This window comes from Papio anubis, chromosome 8, assembly GCF_008728515.1.
Source record: "Papio anubis isolate 15944 chromosome 8, Panubis1.0, whole genome shotgun sequence".
Taxonomy (NCBI): Eukaryota; Metazoa; Chordata; class Mammalia; order Primates; family Cercopithecidae; genus Papio; species Papio anubis.
Window position 1 is genome coordinate 124,772,608 of NC_044983.1, and position 20,094 is coordinate 124,792,701.

A 20,094-nucleotide genomic window follows, 5' to 3' on the forward strand; every position below is an offset into this window, starting at 1 on the left:
TAAAAGTACTACAAATGACCTAAAAACCTCTTTCCCAAGCCTAAGCAATTTTAGACAGATGGCCTTTCCAGGGTGATATATAACTTGAAAGACTTTATCTTGGAATGGAGAAAAAGAGGAAGTTGTTGACATGTGGCCTTTTCTAAGCCTAGTGGTCTATGTTCTAGTTTCAACAGGGGCATGTACCAATTACGGTACTTGTCATTTCCACTGCCAACAAGTCATGACCAGAAATCTCATTTGCTGAGTGTATTTCAAAATCCATCTTTCCAGTTGAATTTTCTTTTCTCCTGTGTATGTGTGTGTCTGTGTGTGCACACACAAAAAATTCACAGCCTCAGTGTCTAGACTGAGTTTAGCCACCGACTAACTATATGACCTAAGGCAAGTTAATTTTTCATTTCTTGCTTTGTCTGTAAAATGAAAGGTTTGATTACGTTATTTATAAAGTCCCATGCAGCTTAAACATTCTGTAACTACACATGCTCATTAATACATATTTCAATTCAGTAATTTCAGTGATCATAGATGATCATGATGATTATGACCAAAACAATGGTAACATATATTGTGTGTTCATTTCATCCCATATATTGTTATAATCTCTTTATATCATTTTCTCATTTGTTCAATCAACCATCATATAAGGTGAGTATTGTCTTCATTTAAGCAATCAGGAAACTGAGGCATAGAGTTAGTGATGGTGGAAGAAGAATCTGCAGCTTTTGATGAGACTGGTGAGACAGTGGTCCTCCTCAGTCTACTGGGCTCAGGGCAGTTTATAAAGCATTGTTTACATACCACTCTGTCATATAAGCCTGGTGAAAACTCTGACATAGGTATTAATTTCCCTTTTAAAACTGAGTACAATGAGGCTTTTAGTAGTTCCACAAATTTCCAGGTGGAGGTGATGAAGTCAGACCCCAAATCAGACAGATCATCTGTCTGTCCCTTGAGACTGAGAAGAGTTCTCCAGATCAGTAACCCAGGCCCTCCATCTGCTATGCCCAATGCCCATCCTCCACAAATAATCCCCCACAAACAGCTCTATCTTACCTCTCATATCAGTTTCCTTAGGTAAAAGTTCCAAGCAGAAGCAGCAGCTTCAGATTTCAACCCTGGACACTGCTCCGTGGCTCACCTCTGTCCATTTCTAAGCCCCCTTCACATCTTTCTGCTCTGCCCTCTGGAATGCAGCTTCATCATCAGAAAACTCCTCCATAATGCATACATCTTCTATCATTCACTTTACCTTCTTGCCTGGACAGAAACCTGGTTCTCCCTCGAGGACACTGCTTCTCCTACAGTTCTCTCAACAGCCACCTCTTTCACAGTTGTGGAGCAAGTAAATACACTACTCTATAACTCCCCTGGTGCTTCCTGATGCTTTTTTAAATTCCTGTTCCTTTAAGGATCAAGACATTTTCTTTGACCATTCCTGTCTACTAGTTTCTGTCTTCTATGAAACTCCTAGTTACTCATTTCATTCACTAAAGATATGACACCTCACCCAGAGTGTTTCCCTAAAATTTCATTCTTCATCATTGTTGACCTCAAGGAGAACATAAATGAGTTATCCACTTGGCTGCTTAGCTCCTTGAACTTCCATCTCAAAGTGTGCTCTATTCTACCCACCTCTGCTCCTAACTACAGGGTCATGATCACCTGACACTGCTCCACTTCTGAAGTCACAGGTTCACCACCCTGCTCTCTGATCACAACTTCCCTCTATCTTGCTAGTCACCTCTTTACATCAATCATTTCTCAACAGTAGTGTAAAACTGACCCCATACTCCCTAAGCCAGGAGGCATTTTCTCCACTTACTTCCTATCATAAGCAGTTTGTATGACCTATCATTTCAATAACTTTTGGGCAAAAATATTCCAGATCTTCCTCCCCTCCCTCTTCATCTGTCTCTTTATCATATTTAACTACAAAAATTCTATCCTTGGCCAAGTGTGATGGCTCATACTCATAATTCCAACACTTTGGGAGGCCAAGATATGAAGATCAATTGAGACCAGGAGTTCAAGAGCAACCTGGGTAACATAGCAAAAACCCAATTTTACAAAAACAAATTAACTAGTTGGGCATGGTGGCACATGCTTGCAATCCCAGAACTTTGGGAGGCCAAGACAGGAGGGTTCCTTGAGGCCAGGAGCTAAGCCCAGGCAATGTAGTGACAGTATATCTCTACAAAAAATAATAATAATTAGCTGGGTGTAGTGGCATATGCCTGTAGTCCCAGCTACTTGGGGATTGCTTGAGCGCAGGAGTTTGAGACTGCCGTGAGCCATGATTGTACTACTTCACTCCAGCCTGGGTGACAGAACAAGACCCTGTCTAAAAAGTCCTTCAGCTCTTTTTTCTGTCTATGTATGGGCAGTTAAGCATTGCTGGAGAAAAAGATATAATAAGATATATCAATCAAGGTCTTAGCAAGAAACATATGGCAAACTCAAAGTTGGCTAATTTAGGAAAAATTTAATAAGGCTACTATTCAGAAAGCTGTGAGCACTAATTTGGGAACCCCACAAAGGATCTTGAAGTACCAGGACTAGCAAAAGCCAGGGTGAATTTATTAAACCAAGGTCTGAGAGGGGATAGGGGAGAAACAGTTACCCAAACCCAGAGACTTGGCAACTTGAGCAGAACCAGGACCTTCACTTGAAAGACACAATTAGAGAGAGGATCCAAGTTGGCCAAATAGGAACAGCTCCATTATGCAGCTCCCAGCGTGAGCAATGCAGAACACGAGTGATTTCTGCATTTCCAACTGAGGTACCGGGTTCATCTCACTGAGGCTTGTCAGACAGTGGGTGCAGCCCACGGAGCAGGGTGGGGCATTGCCTCACCCGGGAAGTGCAAGGGGTCAGGGAATTCGCTTTCCTAGCAAAGGTAAGCCGTGACAGATGGTACCTGGAAAATCAGGACACTCCCACCCTAATACTTCACTTTTTCAACAGCCTGAGCAAACAGCACACCAGGAGATTATATCCTGCACTTGGCTCAGAGGGTCTCACACCCACGGAGCCTCGCTCACTGCTAGCACAGCAGTCTGAGATTGAACTGCAAGGTGGCAGCGAGGCTGGGGGAGGGGCGTCCACCATTGCTGAGGCTTGAGTAGGTAAACAAAGCCTCCGGGAAGCTCAAACTGGGTAGACCCCACCACAGATCAAGGAGGCCTGCCTGCCTTTGTAGACTTCACCTCTAGGGGCAGGGCATAGCTGAACAAACGGCAGCAGAAACTTCTGCAGACTAAAACGACCCTGTCTGACAGCTTTGAAGAGAGTAGTGCTTCTCCCAGCACGGATCTGAGAATGGACAGATTGCCTCCTCAAGTGGGTCCCTGACCCCCGAGTAGCCTAACTGGGAGATACCTCCCTGTAGGGGTCAACCAACACCTCATACAGCCAGGTGCCCCTCTGAGATGAAGCTTCCAGAGGAAGGATCAGGCAGCAACATTTCCCGTTCTGTAAATGAGACAGAAAGGTCAGGTTACCCACAAAGGGAAGCCCATCAGACTAACAGTGGATCTCTTGGCAGAAACTACAAGCCAGAAGAGAGTGGGGGCCAATATTCAACATTTTTAAGAAAAGAATTTTCAACGCAGAATTTCATATCCAGCCAAACTAAGCTCCATAAGTGAAGGAGAAATAAAATCCTTTACAGACAAACAAATGCTGAGAGATTTTTGTCACCACCAGGCCTGCCTTGCAAGAGCTCCTGAAGGAAGCACTAGACATGGAAAGGAACAACCAGTACCAGCCACTGCAAAAACATGCCAAATTGTAAAGACCATCAATGCTAGGAAGAAATTGCATCACCTATCGAGCAAAATAACCAGCTAACATCATAATGACAGGATCAAAGTCACACACAACAATATTAACCTTGAATGTAAATGGACTAAATGCTCCAATAAAAAGACACAGACAGGCAAATTGGATAGAGTCAAGACCCATCAGTCTGCTGTATTCAGGAGACCCATCTCATGTGCAGAGACACACATAGGCTCAAAATAAAGGGATGGAGGGAGATCTACCAAGCAAATGGAAAACAAAAAAAAGCAGGGGTTGCAATGCTAGCCTCTGATAAAACAGACTTTAAACCAACAAAGATCAAAAGAGACAAAGAAGGCCATTACATAATGGTAAAGGGATCAATTCAACAAGAAGAACTAACTATCCTAAATATATGTGCACCCAATACAGAAGCACCCAGATTCATAAAGCAAGTCCTTAGAGACATACAAAGGGACTTAGACTCCCACACAATAATAATGGGAGACATTAACACTCCACTATCAATATTGGACAGATCAACAAGACAGAAGGTTAACAAGGATATGCAGAACTTGAACTCAGCTCTGCATCAAGCAGACCTAATAGACATCTACAGAACTCTCCACCCCAAACAACAGAATATACATTCTTCTCAGCACCACATCCTTTATCCCAAAATTGACCACATAGTTGGAAGTAAAGCACTCCTTGGCAAATGTAAAAGAATAGAAACTATAACAAACTGTCTCTCAGACCACAGTGCGATCAAACTAGAACTCAGGATTAAGAAACTCTCTCAAAACTCCTCAACTACCTGGAAACTGAACAACTTGCTCCTGAATGACTACTGGGTACATAACGAAATGAAGGCAGAAATATGAACATTTCAAAGATGTTCTTTGAAACCAGTGAGAACAAAGACACAACATACCAGAATCTCTGAGACACATTTAAAGCAGTGTGTAGAGGGAAATTTATAGCACTAAATGCCCACAAGAAAAAGCAGGAAAGATCTAAAATTGACACTCTAACATCACAATTAAAAGAACTAGAGAAGCAAGAGCAAACACATTCAAAGGCTAGCAGAAGGCAAGAAATAACTAAAATCAGAGCAGAACTGAAAGAGATAGAGACATAAAAAACCCTTCAAAAAGTCAATGAATCCAGAAGCTGGTTTTTTGAAAAGATCAACAAAATTGATATACCACTAGCAAGACTAATAAAGAAGAAAGGAGAGAAGAATCAAACAGATGCAAGAAAAAATGATAAGGGGGATATCACCACCAATCCCACAGAAATACAAACTACCATCAGAGAATACTATAAACACCTCTATGCAAATAAACTAGAAAATCTAGAAGAAACGGATAAATTCCTGGACACATACACCCTCCCAAAACTAAACCAGGAAGAAGCTGAATCCCTGAATAGATGAATAACAGATTCTTAAATTGAGGCAATAATTAATAGCCTACCAACCAAAAAAAGTCCAGGACCAGATGGATTCACAGCCAAATTCTACCAGAGGCACAAAGAGGAGCTGTTACCATTCCTTCTGAAACTATTCCAATCAGCAGAAAAAGAGGGAATCCTCCCTAATTCATTTTATGAGGCCAACATCATCCTGATACCAAAGTCTGGCAGAGATACACACACACACACACACACACACACACAAAGAAAGCTAATTTTAGACCAATATCCCTGATGAACATTGATGCAAAAATCCTCAATAAAATACTGGAAAACCGAATACAGCAGCACATCAAAAAGCTTATGACCAAAATCAAGTTGGCTTCATCCCTGGGATGCAAGACTGGTTCAACATATGCAAATCAATAAACGTAATCCATCATAAAAACAGAACCAGAGACAAAAACCACATGATTATCTCAATAGATGCAGAAAAGGCCTTCGACAAAATTCCACAGCCCTTCATGCTAAAAACTCTTAATAAATTAGGTATTGATGGGATGTATCTCAAAATAATAAGAGCTATTTATGATAAAACCACAGCCAATGGGAAAAACTGGAAGCATTCTCTTTGAAAACTGGCACAAGACAGGGATGCCCTCTCTCACCACTCCTATTCAACATGGCGTTGGAAGTTCTGGCCAGGGCAATCAGGGAGGAGAAAGAAATAAAAGGTATTCAATTAGGAAAAGAGGAAGTCAAATTGTCCCTGTTTGCAGATGACATGATTGTACATTTAGAAAACCCCATTGTCTCAGCCCAAAATCTCCTTAAGCTGATAAGCAACTTCAGCAAAGTCTCAGGATACAAAATCAATGTGCAAAAATAGCAAGCATTCCTATACACCAATAACAGACAAACAGAGAGCCAAATCATGAGTGAACTCCCATTCACAATTACTTCAAAGAGAATAAAATATCTAGGAATCCAACTTACAAGAGATGTGAAGGACCTCTCTAGGAGAACTACAAACCACTGCTCAGTGAAATAAAAGAGGACACAAACAAATGGAAGAACATTCCATGCTCATGGATAGGAAGAATCAATATTGTGAAAATGGCCATACTACCCGAGGTAATTTATAGATTCAATGCCATCCCCATCAAGCTACCAATGACTTTCTTCACAGAATTGGAAAAAAAACTACCTTAAAGTTCATATGGAACCAAAAACGAGCCCGCATTGCCAAGACAATCCTAAGCCAAAAGAACAAAGCTGGAGTCATCACACCACCTGACTTCAAACTATACTACAAGGCTACAGTAACCAAAACAGCATGGTACTGGTACCAAAACAGAAATATAGACCAATGGAACAGAATAGAGCCCCTGGAAATAATACTACACATCTACAACCACCTGATCTTTGACAAACCTGACAAAAACAAGAAATAGGAAAAGAAATTTCTATTTACGAAATGGTGCCGGGAAAACTACAGCCAAGTATGTAGAAAGCTGGGGAAACTGATCCCTTCCTTACACCTTTTTATACAGCAAAATTAATTTTACTTTTTGGATTAAACACAAATATTAGACCTAAAAACCATAAAAATGCTAGATCTAAAAACTCCAGGCGAAGGCACTATCTGTACCATAGAAATAAAGGCAAGGTCTTCATGACTAAAACACCGTAAAAGCAGTGGCAACAAAGCCAAAACGACAAAATGGGATCTACTGAACTTAAAGAGCTTCTGCACAGCAAAAGAACCAACATCGGTGAGTGAACAGGCAAACCTACAGAATGGAAAAAATTCTTTTACAATCTACCCATCTGACAAAGGGTTAATATCCGAATCTACAAAAAGAACTAAAACAAATTTTACAAGAAAAAATCAAACAACTTCACCAAAAAGTGTGGGCAAGGATATGAACAGACACCTCCAAAAAGCAGCTATTACTATGCAGCCAGTTAGACATGAAAATGCCCATCATCACGGGGCTGGGCCACTGTGAGAAAAATGCAAATCAAAAACCACACAATGAGATACCATCTTACACCAGTTAGAATGGCAATCATTAAAAAGTCAGGAAACAACAGGTGCTGGAGAGGATGTGGAGAAATAGGAACACTTTTACACTGTTGGTGGAACTGTAAACTAGTTCAGCCATTGTGGAAGACAGTGTGGTGATTCCTCAAGGATCTAGAACTAGAAATACCATTTGTCCCAGCCATCCCATTACTGGGCATATACCCAAAAGATTATAGATCATGCTGCTATAAAGACACACACACACATATATTTGGCACTACTCACAATAGCAAAGACTTGGAACCAACCCATCAGTGATAGACTGGATTAAGAAAATGTGGCACATATACACCATGGAATACTATGCAGCCATGAAAAAGGATGAGTTCATGTCCTTTGTAGGGACATGGATGAAGCTGGAAGCCATCATTCTGAGCAAACTATTGCAAGGACAGAAAACCACACACCACATGTTCTCACTCATAGGTGGGAATTGAAAAATGAGAACACTTGGACACAGGGTGGGGAACATCATACACCAGGGCCTGTTGTGGTGTGGAGGGAGGGGGAAGGGATAGCATTAGGAGATATACCTAATGTAAACGATGAGTTAATGGGTGCAGCACACCAACATGGCACATGTATACTTATGTAGCAAACGTGCATGTTGTGCACATGTACCCTAGAACTTAAAGTATAATAACTAAAAAAAGAAAGAAAAAAAAGAAAGACACAACTAGACCCTGGCAGCCCCCACAATGCGGAAGTCAATGCAATCAACACCATGACCTTCTTTTCCTCCCCTCCTCTGATCTCCTGCTAGTTCTTCCCATTGACAAAGCCTCCCAAAAAAGCAAAAGAGATGGTCGACGTAGCGGTACAGTGAGTCTCTGGAGGTTTAGGAGGGGCAAACAAATTGTCAAGCACAGTGAGCACATTGGAGCCATCCCAGAACCTCCACTGGACCTTGGGAATACTTAAATCTGGCTGATACTTTCTCCAACTTTTCACAATTGTTTCAAAACTCCTCTATTTCTCTTTAGAACTCCACTTCCTACTCCTTTCCCCCATCTCACTATTACCAGATGACCTGGCATGGGGTTTCTCAGAGAAAACAGAAACCATCCAGACACTCTCAACCTCCCTGCTACAAACTTACAAAAGCTACCTAAGCTGTTGGGTTTTTTTTTTTTTTTAACTCTACTCTTGTATTAATAGAAGAGTAGCTTCTCTTGTTCAAGACCCCTCTCTCCTCTTACACTCTGGGTCCCATTCCTCTTCTTCTCAGAAGACGTTACACCATTAACAATCTATTTTCTCCCTACATAAAATCTCATTCTGCCAGATTCTTTCCCATCAACATTTGAATATACTCTGATATAGCCCATCTTTTTAAAAATGTATCACAACCACACATACTCTTCTGGTAAGAACCAGTTACCAGTTCTCCCTCTCATAGCTGAGCTTTTCAAAAAATTCGTGTAGGCTTTGTATGGACATGGGTCATGAACACTAAGTTACGTTCTTGAAATGGACTAGTCAGGGCAGCAGCAGAAAGTGAAGCACATGGATCAACCACATGGATTCAGCATCTCAGAACAGAGGGGCGACTCACAGGAGTGGAGCATTTGTAGTTCATTGAAGATCTGAAGATCCCTTTTCCTGTATTCTTCTTGAGGTAATAACAAAGAAATGAGGCTTCCACTGCTTTCCACCATAACTATTAGCTTGGAAAGTTACTCAGTGACCCGTATTTTCAATCACCTAGGCCAAGTCACTCTTCTCCTTCCCACAGGGACTGCTGCAGATTTTCTGTGTTGGAAGGATAGCAGTTTGCTGGTGGCTGTGGATATAGATTCCACTGGCATCTTACATTTCATTAAGGCCATATCAGTGGTCCATTTCTACAGGTGCCCTTCCACCACAAATAGTGAGGGTGGGCAGGGAGGAGAGCCCCAGCTACAGTCTGCACTTTACTTTCTTCTCATTATTCCCTGCTCCTTCTCCTTGCCAGACCTAGCTTCACAAACTCTTACTCATTGTTCAAGAACCAACTCAATTCCCACCTAATTTTGAAGTACTCCCCAGCTTCCCCAGGATTCATTGCTAGTTCCCAAAGCCTCCTATTAAAGTTGATTCTATTAGATCATTTAGAAAGCTGATTCGATTAGATAAATTCTATTAGATTCTATTAGATCATAATTACTAGATCATACACTAGTAATTATGCTAACATGTATCATGTGGCCCAGTAATCTTCCCCCAGATTGTAAACATAAAAATCATACTGCCTCATTCATCTAGCACCCTGCACATGGCTAGGATACAGAGACGCATGTTAAATAGTGAAACCATCAATTAATCAATTCATGGAGACAGCACTAATTCAAGATACAATTCTTTTCTTCCCCTAGAAATCCTAAGCAACATATTTTTGTGTCCTTCATTAACTTCTGTAGGCATCATCCAAGTATGCCCTTTTGGTTTGTATTTTCCTTTTCTCTGAAAGATGTTAGAGAAAAAAAAAACCACACACACACACACACACACACAAACTTAAAGCCAAGTATCTTATTGGTATAAAAATTGCATAGGGGATCCAGTAGAGAAGGTAGAGAACCCAACAGGGTTATAGAATTCGATTCATTTGCAGAATGAAGACTAAAAATGAGCTCAAGGTCCCACAGCAAGTTTCAGGATTGAAATTAAATCTCATGATACTAGGCTCACCAGCCTGTGCTTCTTTTCCTGCATCAAATAACCTCCCTCATTTGTCTCCCTCCAATAGTTGTAAATGTGTTCACATTTAGAATGTGTTCCTGACTCTTATAAATTACATTTAATAGCTTATATAACGTGGAAAAAGAAGTCAAGAAAATGACCCAGGTACCATAAATCTGGCCACATCTCATGTGCCAGGGGTGGAGTAGACAGGAGGGGCCAGGTGTTGGGGAGAGAACATAGACATCATTAAAGCTCAATTAGTATTTTTTGTTTGTTGTTGCTGTTGTTTTGAGATGAAGTCTCACCCTGTCACCGGGCTGGAGTGCAGTGGTGCGATCTCGGCTCACCGAAACCTGTGCCTCCTAGGTTCAAGTGATTCTCGTGCCTCAACCTCCCAAGTAGCTGGGATTATAGGCAAGTGCCACCACACCCAGCTAATGTTTGTAGTTTTAGTAGAGACGGGGTTTCATCATGTTGGCCAGGATGGTCTCGATCTCCTGACCTCATGATCCACCCATCTCAGCTTCCCAAAGTGCTGGGATTACAGGCATGAGCCACCACACCCAGTCTAAAGCTCAATTTTTAAAGGACAGCACCTGACTTCAAAAATCCTAAGGTTCTTCTCTCAGTGCCTTGAGATCTGCCATCATTTAAAACATTTGTGTCTAAGACTCTTCAATCTTATTAAAATATTTGGCTATATTAAAGTCACATGACATTAGCCCATGATAAATAATTCTACTCCCCAGCCCTGATTTATGAGGACCAGCTAGTAAATAGTCTCTGATTCAAACAGTGATTAACCATTATTCATGAAGCAAAATGAGCCTGCCCTGTCATGTCATAAATTTAATTTAATCTCAACTTGTTTCACTTTTTCTATTCACAGTTTTCTTCCAAATTTCATCTTCTCCCATCTCCCTACAAACTTCAAAAGAGGTGTACAAAGGAACTGAAGAAGAGACATTTTCTGTTTAGCCACCTCTTTGGAAGATGGGGAAGATGACTCAGGAAAATGCAGTAACTGACTGATGCTAATATCAGAATACAATCAGAAGCGGTCTTCAGGGGAAGCCTCAAGATTTGCCATTGATTGCCAGTCTTGAATCAATTCAAAACTAGCCATTAAAAGGCAAACCCTGGCAATTCTAGGAAAGAAGAAATTTCACTGTAATATGGGCAATGTGTGTTTGCGAGATCAATGATCATTTTTAAGGCTTTCTAACTGCAGCGATGGTAAATTCAGGAAGTGAATCATTCCTCCAAGTGATGGCTGTTAAGAGTCATATAGTAAATTTCTCCCTTTACCATGGATTTCCAGTCACTAAAGTCATCAGGTTGGTCTGAGGACCCCTCAAAATAATGTGTTGCTATTGTGAAGGGCCCCCCTGTGCCTCACAACAAATCACATCTGATCAACATGTTCAGTCTTGTTCTCACCATTACCTGCTCTCTTGTGTTCAAAATTGCCACCACTCCTGTTTCTCTTACCACTGCTCTCTCTGCCTGGAAACTTAAGGCCTCTCCTCCTGTTCTCCATCATTCTTCCTGGAGTGCGGTCCTAATCATCCTTGAAAATTCATCTTAAGTGCCATCCTTTATGGGAAAATGTCACTAAGTATATCCCTCCCACTGTCATTGATAGCAGCTCTTCCTCAAACTGTAATGTACAAATAAATTACCTGGGTATCTTTTTTTTTTTTTTTTTATACTTTAAGTTCTAGGGTACATGTGCATAACGTGCAGGTTTGTTACCTATGTATACTTGTGCCATGTTGGCGTGCTGCACCCATCAACTCATCAGCATCCATCAACTCATCATTTACATCAGGTATAACTCCCAATGCAATCCCTCCCCCTTCCCCCCTCCCCATGATAGGCCCCAGTGTATGATGTTCCCCTTCCCGAGTCCAAGGGATCTCATTGTTCAGTTCCCACCTATGAGTGAGAACATGCGGTGTTTGGTTTTCTGTTCTTGCAATAGTTTGCTGAGAATGATGGTTTCCAGCTGCATCCATGTCCCTACAAAGGACACAAATTCATCCTTTTTTATGGCTGCATAGTATTCCATGGTGTATTGTTAATATGCAGATTCTCTTTCAATAGGCCTGAGACAGGGGTTTGCATTTCCAGCAAATTCCCAGGTGCTGTTGATGCTGCTGATCTACAGTCTACACTTTGGGTACTAGAACTTCACAGGTAAGGAACACTTCTGCTACACTCTTGTAGCACGCTATGTATTGAACTCTTCCCTAGAATTCTTTTGCAATGGTTCAATTACATATCTATCTCTCCCACTAGACAGGGCCTCTTGAGGTCAAAAACTATAAATCTTGCGTATACAACTGATAAGAATCCAACTGAATCTAGACTGAGGGAAAGGGAAAGGGAGGATGTTTTGGCTCAATTAACTGAAACAAAAAAATTCTAAGCATAGCTGGATCCAGGGGCTCAACTGATGCTTTCTGTACATGCTTCTTTCCCTCCTTGGCTCAGCTTTCTGAGTGCAGACCTCATAGTAAAGGAAGTGAAAGTAGTGAACTTAGCAACCTCAACAGGAAGAGTATCCTCTTTCTCAGGTGCTCACAGACTAATGGAGCAGATGGGTTAAATCTAATAACAGAAACATGTTCAGGGCAAAATGAGACCTCAGATGATTAGAAACCTACTCAGCCTGGAGAATTCAGGGAGGGGATACTGAGGGTTGAGGTAAGAGGATCGGGAGAAGCTTTCCAGAGGCGGTAATGTCAGACCTGGGTCTTAAAGAACGACTGTGAGTTTGCTGAGGAAGAATATACAAGCAGAAGTCACCTTGTATGCCCTCTTACACAGCAACTTCATCAATAATGAATATAAACATTGGAAAAGTCAATTTGATATCTAGATAACTGAGCTTTGTAATGCCAAATATCAGGGTATTTGAAAATACCTAAATGGCCTGAGTAAGATCATAAAATCTTAAGGCTGGTACACTAAATATCATCTAATCTGAATTTCCTATTTTACAGATGAGAAAATAAATTGAGACCCAGAAATGTTAAATACTCAAACATTTATTGACTCTTCTGAAGGCATTAATAATTCCTCTGCTTACTCTCAAATACCCAGGTGCATGCAGTGATACTAATAAAACCATAATTTCAGAGATCAATAAAGTAACAGTTCCAACAGAGATGAGTATTTTTTCTAATCAAGATTTTTACAAGCAAACAAGGTTTCTAGGAAATATATCCATGTACTTTTTCAAAAAACTGCAAAAACAATAATAGAAAAAACTGTTAGAAAACCAAATACCACATGTTCTCACTTACAAGTGGGAGCTAAAGAGTGAGAACACATGGACACATAGAGAGGAACAACACACACTGGGGCCTTTCTGAGGGTGGAGGGTGGGAGGAAGGAGAGGATCAGGAAAAATAACTAATGAGTGACAGGCTTAAAACCTGGGTGATGACATAATCTGTACAACAAACCACCATGACAAAAGTTTATCTATGTAATAAACCTGCACTTGTACCCTTGAACTTAAAATTAAAGTTAAAAAAAAGAAAAAAGTATCAGGAATTCATTTAGCAAATATTTTATGCACAGATACTATCAGGCAGGCACAATGCTAAAGACACTAAAAGGGTTGTGAAGATAAATAAGACGTCACCTGTGCCCTGCAGTGGAAATCATGATTGAGAAATTACCTTCAGAGAGATTAAAATTTCTAAAATCTATAGCTTTAAAATAGAGGATAACAGGATTGAGAATAAAGTTACATTGTGAGTATCTTAAATTTGTCTAATTCAAACATACCAGGAACAATTCAAACACACATGCATGCACACAGGTGTACATTCAGATGAGGCAGCCAACTTCAGTGGTGATGTTTGTTACCCCTGAATCCAAGTTTTATGGATTCAAATTGAAGCCTCATCAAGTGCTAACTGTATGACATGTGACAAATCACTTAACATCTTCTGCCTTAATCCCCACATGTGTAAAAAATGGGGACAACTAAGTACAAATACTTTAGAATTGCTGTGAAGGTCACATGAGATCATACATGTAAAGTGTTTGGGGCAGGAACTAGAACATAGTAAGCACTTCTAAGTGTTTCCTCTCACAATGGTAGATGGTTCTGCCCTGCATTCTACCCTAAGAACACGCCATTTTCCCTTGAGTGAGGATGAAGAGGACTATGGGAATCTGTGGCTCTTTAGGTCAGCCTCAACCTCAGCTCGTCTCCTTGTGTGAGGATATCAAACTTCTGGGAATGTGAACCTGGGGTACAGAGATACATTGTGCCTTTAAATGCAAACCCACAGCTGATGAGTATCACTTTGAGTATACACGATTTCCCAATGAGGGCTACCTTTAAAACTGTACTGTCCATGAGCTGTCACTCTATTGTCTAAGCAGTAGCATGATAGCCCACAATGGCCTTGGCCCAGCAGTCAGAGATTTACGTGCTTTTTCCAACTCTGCCATGGCCATTTTCTGTGATCTGAGGCGAATCATTCAATTCTGTGCTTCATTTTCCTCTCCTATAAAATGAGAATAATATCACCTACTATTTCTCTCTAAAGGGCTGTTGCGGGATCATCACTTCCATCTTACTTTGCTGCTGCCGCTGCAAGATCAGGCATTTGTAATTTCAGAAGCGCGCGCGCTCGATCTCGAGATCAGGTCGTCATCGGATCTCCATCGCAAATCTTAGTTTCTCAGAAGGACATCTATTGATGTAATACTCCTGGCCTTTCTCTACTCTCTTATTCACTCCCTCCCCTTCCCACTCCCTGCCTCTCCCACCCAAGAAGAACAGTGCATTTGGAAGGAGAAACAGAACTGACACAATCCAGCCTCTTCCACTTTTTCTTTGTGGAAGCATTGCTCTTCTCTGCTTCAAGGGCTTTGCAGAAAGACCTTTCCTGGTCCCAGGCTTCAGGGACTGTGTGAGTCAGTCAGCCTCAGTGTAAAGAGGCCCACTAGACCCTCACAGGCAGGCCACATTCTCCAGCCCTCCCACCTTTCTGTTTTGGAGTAAATTATCTACAGCTAAACTGCATTCTGCTGTGCTCCCCCTGGGGCCAGGGACACCTGCCTGCAGAGGCTGCCCCAGAACAGTGAGTGGGTGAGGAAGTCTGCCTCTACTTCCCCCTCTCTCCTGTATCACAACTAATAACTAATATTAGTTAACATGAATGATTGCATCATTATTCCTGGTCACTGTTATTAAAAAAGCAATGAGGAATTACCATATTATATATCCTCTACGATATTAACAACAAAAACAACACTTGATTTTAGAATACTACTTTACAGTTATAAAATGGTTCTCATTTATTAACTTATATAAATTTTAAAATAGCCCTATTGGGCGGTCAGGGAAGTTATTCAGATCCTCACTGTTGATGAAGACATTGAGATCCAGAGAGGTAAAATGAACTTTGAGAGATACTCAGCTAAAAAATAAAACAAAATAAAATAAAATAAAGCCGGACTAAAAGCCAGGCCTTCAGACTCCTTTTTAAATACTTTTTCTCAAATGACAAATTCATTATCTTCTCCTGGATTGAACAAACTCCACCCCATCATAAGACATGAATGCCGCCAAGCACCCTTAAACTATACTATCCTAATTTCTGGATTTGTGGAAGGATCAAGACACATGGATACATTTATAAATACATACAGTATTTATAACTGAAAGTGCTGGGCAAATGGAAGACATTATTGTCGTACTCCTATTGTTTCAGATGTGTCATGTTCCTAAGACAACACCACAAGTCTTTCCAATGCTGGTGGAGTTTGGGTTAACGGATCCATTGTTTGTCTGTGGTCTTCACATTTGTCAAGTCTGAGAGAAGCCAGGCTCCATGGAGCAATTACACAATCACAAGCCAGGTCAGAGAAGATGTTTTGCTAGAAGCGATGGGAGCCAGACACATCCAGCTACATGGAAATTATATGTGTGCTTGCTGCAGAGATTGTATCACCATTCTTTGTCTGTTTTGACCCTAACCCCTTGGACTCGACTCCTCCTTGAGCCAGTATCCCTCACTTGTATCTTCCACAGTTTTGGACAATACTGTAATTCATTGTGCCTTTTAAGGAGTCTGGTCAACTTGACCTGGGCCAAGCAAGTTATTGAAAGGTATTTATTTAAAGGTAGATCATTCGTTTTCCTCAATAAGCAAGTCTAATTTGTGGAAAGCCTTCAACAAGAAGAGGATTATACTCTACTAGGTTTGGTAAACTAAAACCAAAATTATCAACATTTAAGTCAGAAACTGCAAATAAGTTGTTATAGAAGAAAGGGCATGGTTTTTTAAATCAAAGAGACCAAGTTTCCAGTCTCAGCTCCGCACTTACAAACTTTCAGATGAAAGTATGTTGTAGAAGAGCTACTTTTTATTGAAAGCTTACTTTGTCCTAGGATCTATTCTACTCTTTTACCTAACTAATTTCACAATGCTCCTGTTTATGCATTCATTCAGCAAATATTTATTGAGCAACTACTATGTGATAAGCACAGGACCTATAGCACTGAGGCTGGAACTTACAATCCATTTGGGAATACACATGCTAAACAAGAAATTACAAGTGTGGTGAGTATCAGGAGAAAGGAGGTCAGAGTTCCGTGGGATCATACGATAGAGGTACCTAATCCAGTTCGGCAATCAGGATCAGGAAGCCTTTCCTGATAATTGAGTAGAAGTTAGCCAGGCAAAGAAAATGGGCTGATGAAGGGACAGAATGAAAGTGTGGAGGTTATGTGAGAGGGAAAGAGTGTGTAGTCCATTTGAGAAACTGAGAATAGCACAGAATGGCTGAAATGTGGAAAAGAGGAAATATGGCAGGATGTGGGGCTGGAGACATAGGCACATGGCTTCTTAACCATGTGGGAAATTTTGAATTCTATCCTCACAGCACTAGGAGGCCATAAGAAGGGCATAAATGGAGGAGTTTGCAGATTAAATTTGAAGGTTAAACAGTTCCCTCTGGCTGCTTGTAGAGAAAGAGGTTGAAGCAGGGTGAGCGGAAGATGGTGTCAGGGGACCAGAAGTGAGAAGAGAGATCATGGATTGGAGTGGTGGGGACAGAGCAAAGTGAACAGATTTGGAAAGTGTTTGGTGCAAAAGCCCCAGGACTTGTGATGGGATGGAGGAAGGAAGAGGCTCCAGATAAAAGGCCCACATGAGATCCAAGGACCAGACTGGCGGTTCCATTTCTTGGCATAGACTACACAACAGAAGTAACAGGGTGCTTGTAAGGAGAGAATAGAGGACTGTCGGCATGAGGAAAGAAAACCAAAGCTAAGAGAAGGGCAAATCACCCAAGGATGTGCAGTTGGTGAGAGGCAGAACTAAGATCCCGACCAGTTAGTGGAACTTCAAAGCCCCAGAGCTTACCATGATGCACTGTTTCTTCTCATCTCTCTGAGCTCCAGTTTCTGCACCTGTAGCACAGACAGAATAATGCCAGGCTTGTAGATGGTTATTTATGTTAGTCGTTTTGATTATGTTGTTTTTCTAGGAGGGACTATGCAACTATCTGGAGCTGTTTTAATAACTTTGCAATTAGACTTTCAACCTAAGTAAGATGCCTAAGTAGATCTAAAAAATTGCAATTCATGTAAGAACAGAGAGCAGAATTTGTTAGGTACTCTGCTGCCTCAGGCCACTCTTTAATCTCTTTCATATATTTAATATTAATCTATTTAACCCTTTAATATTCCTTTAACATGTTTAATATTAATCTTTAAAATATTTCTCTGTGTATTTCCTGTAACTTTCCTCCGCAGTGACACATAGAGAGGAAACATCAGATTGCTTTGCATCTGCATCTATAAGCACGTGTCATAACTGGACAAAAGACCACCGTCAACCCAGAAGGCCAACTTCCATAATTATATGAATCACTTGTGAACATTTATGGATTAAAATGTTTGAGTAAAGCTGAAATCAGATATTACAGTCCATGAATAGTTCATACCATGAGACAAAAAATTAAAGAAAAAAATTTCATTGTTAAACCATTTGATATCATTTGAGATGTTTCCCGTGGCCTAGAATCATTCATCAAAATGTTAGATAACTTAATGTTAAGAAACTTCCTCCAATTCCTGCCCATTCCTGGCCTATTCCAGCCAAGTGTTCCCATCAGCCTTTTGTTTTGTTTTTTGTTTTTGAGATGGAGTCTCGCTCTGTCACCCAGGCTGGAGTGCAGTGGCGCGATCTCAGCTCACTGCAACCTCCACCCCTCCAGGTTTAAGCAATTCTCTGTCTCAGCCTCTGGAGTAGCTAGGATTACAGGCACATGCCACCCTGCCCAGCTAATTTTTGTATTTTTAGTAGAGAATGGGGTTTCACCATCTTGGCCAGGCTGATCTTGAACTCCTGACCTCGTGATCCACCCGCCTCAGCCTCCCAAAGTGCTGGGATTACAGGCGTGAGCCACCGCACCCAGGCTCCCATCAGCCTTTTAGCCAAGAGATGAGCTTCTATCCTCCTGGGAAGGACATGAGGAGGAAATGTTCCTTTGGAATCAGGTCCTAGAGATACTGACACTGGAGTCTCCTGTCTAATTTTTAGGTGACTGCTCTGGACTCTTCTTATCGCATGTTCTCTTACTTTTGTGATCTCTGGTCCCTGACTAGTTTCTTGCCAGTCCTTTACGTTGCCCTTGTATCCTTTCTTCCTCTCTTTTCCTTGGTTGTAGTGCCTGAGCGCATCTAAACTCCACACTTCCACCCAGCTACCTGTTCATCAGTTTTCCAGTTTGTTTCTTCTGCCTGTGTCTGCTTCATATTTTCTCCCACAGCCTTGCTTTGCTCTCGCCCAGCATCCTGCCCTATTCTTAGTGCATCACTGTCCACAGGTCGAATATTAAAGCAATACACAGATAGCATTTTCCCCGCAAAGGCTTCAGATGATTACAGCTGCCATTTACAAGATCTAGAGTTACTTCTTCTGGAAGTCTTCCCTGACCCTCCAGGTTCCATCAGGCTCCCTTGTACTCTCATAGACCCCAGGTCCACGGAGTTGAAAAGCTCACTTTACAAGTCTGTCATCCCTCCTGGGATTCACTGTCTACTCAAGAGCAGAGAGAAGTCTTGTACCCTTCTGTATTCCCCAAGGCCTACTACAGTAGCTGGCAAATAGGAGATATCTGAGATGACTTAGTTGCCTAAACCCCTCATTTCCATAGAGCCCCAGAATCTCTTCAAACCACAGTGTCCCTATTGTATCATACCATATTGTACAGCATGCTGTCATATCATATTGAATAGTCTTTTACAGAAGGTAAAGAGTGTACGTTAATTAATGCAAATTGAGTTGTTTGTCCTTTACACAGCATTCAAATTTTCAGACAACAATATATTCCATTTAGGCCTGAATCTGCTAGAAGTATCATAGTCTCAAAAAGCAGAAGAATAGATTGTTTTCAGAATCCAATTCCTATCTCTCCACTTCCCCCCAAGGACAACCACTTCCATGATGACAGTCAACAGAACAAAGAATTGGTTTATATTTTTAAATAGACAAATCATTCTTCAACCTTCCACGTTCTAGGACCATGGCTTCCAGATCTGATTTCGTGAGAAGGGGAGGAACAGAGAGATAAGGAAACCACATGCCACTTGGAACATGGTAGGTTCTTAGTAATCGAGTATTCAACAAATGAATTATTAGATAACTGCAACGTTTCTTTCAACTGAAGTGTCATTGTGATCAGAGGAATCCCACCAGAGCCCTGTACTGATACCCACTTTGGACAAGAAGCTCTGGGTTAGGGGCTGAGTATGTCATGGCCCACATCTTTCTTTGGAGTCTGAGAGCAGCCAAGACCTAACTTCCCAGCTTAGCTCTGATTCCCGACCATTTCTCTTGCATTTCTACTTCTCTAATTTCCTTAAACACTAATCTATAAAGAGCCACGGGCCTTTTTCCCTTTCACTCTATATCCTGGTTAGTTTAATTCTTGTTTTCTCACCTAGTGTTGAAGAAAGCTACGTAGGATAATAAAGACTGCGTTCTAGTGAAAGACACAAGTCCTTTTTCAGTCACGTGTGGCCTAGGACAGGTGTGATAATTCCCTTTAGCCTCAGTTTGTCCAAGGACAATAGGAGTGTAACGATCATTCCCTGTCTG

General features: G+C 41.2%; 1 long non-coding RNA gene across 1 annotated transcript in view; it reads right to left on the reverse strand.

The window, feature by feature from the left end:
- Window positions 1-18,191, reverse strand: part of LOC110744012 — an 89,097-nt gene extending 70,906 nt beyond the window's left edge. Inside the window, exon 1 of the long non-coding RNA XR_002524012.2 lies at window positions 17,353-18,191. This is a non-coding gene — a long non-coding RNA (uncharacterized LOC110744012). The remainder of the gene's footprint in view (window positions 1-17,352) is intronic.
- Between the last annotated feature and the right edge of the window lie 1,903 nt (window positions 18,192-20,094).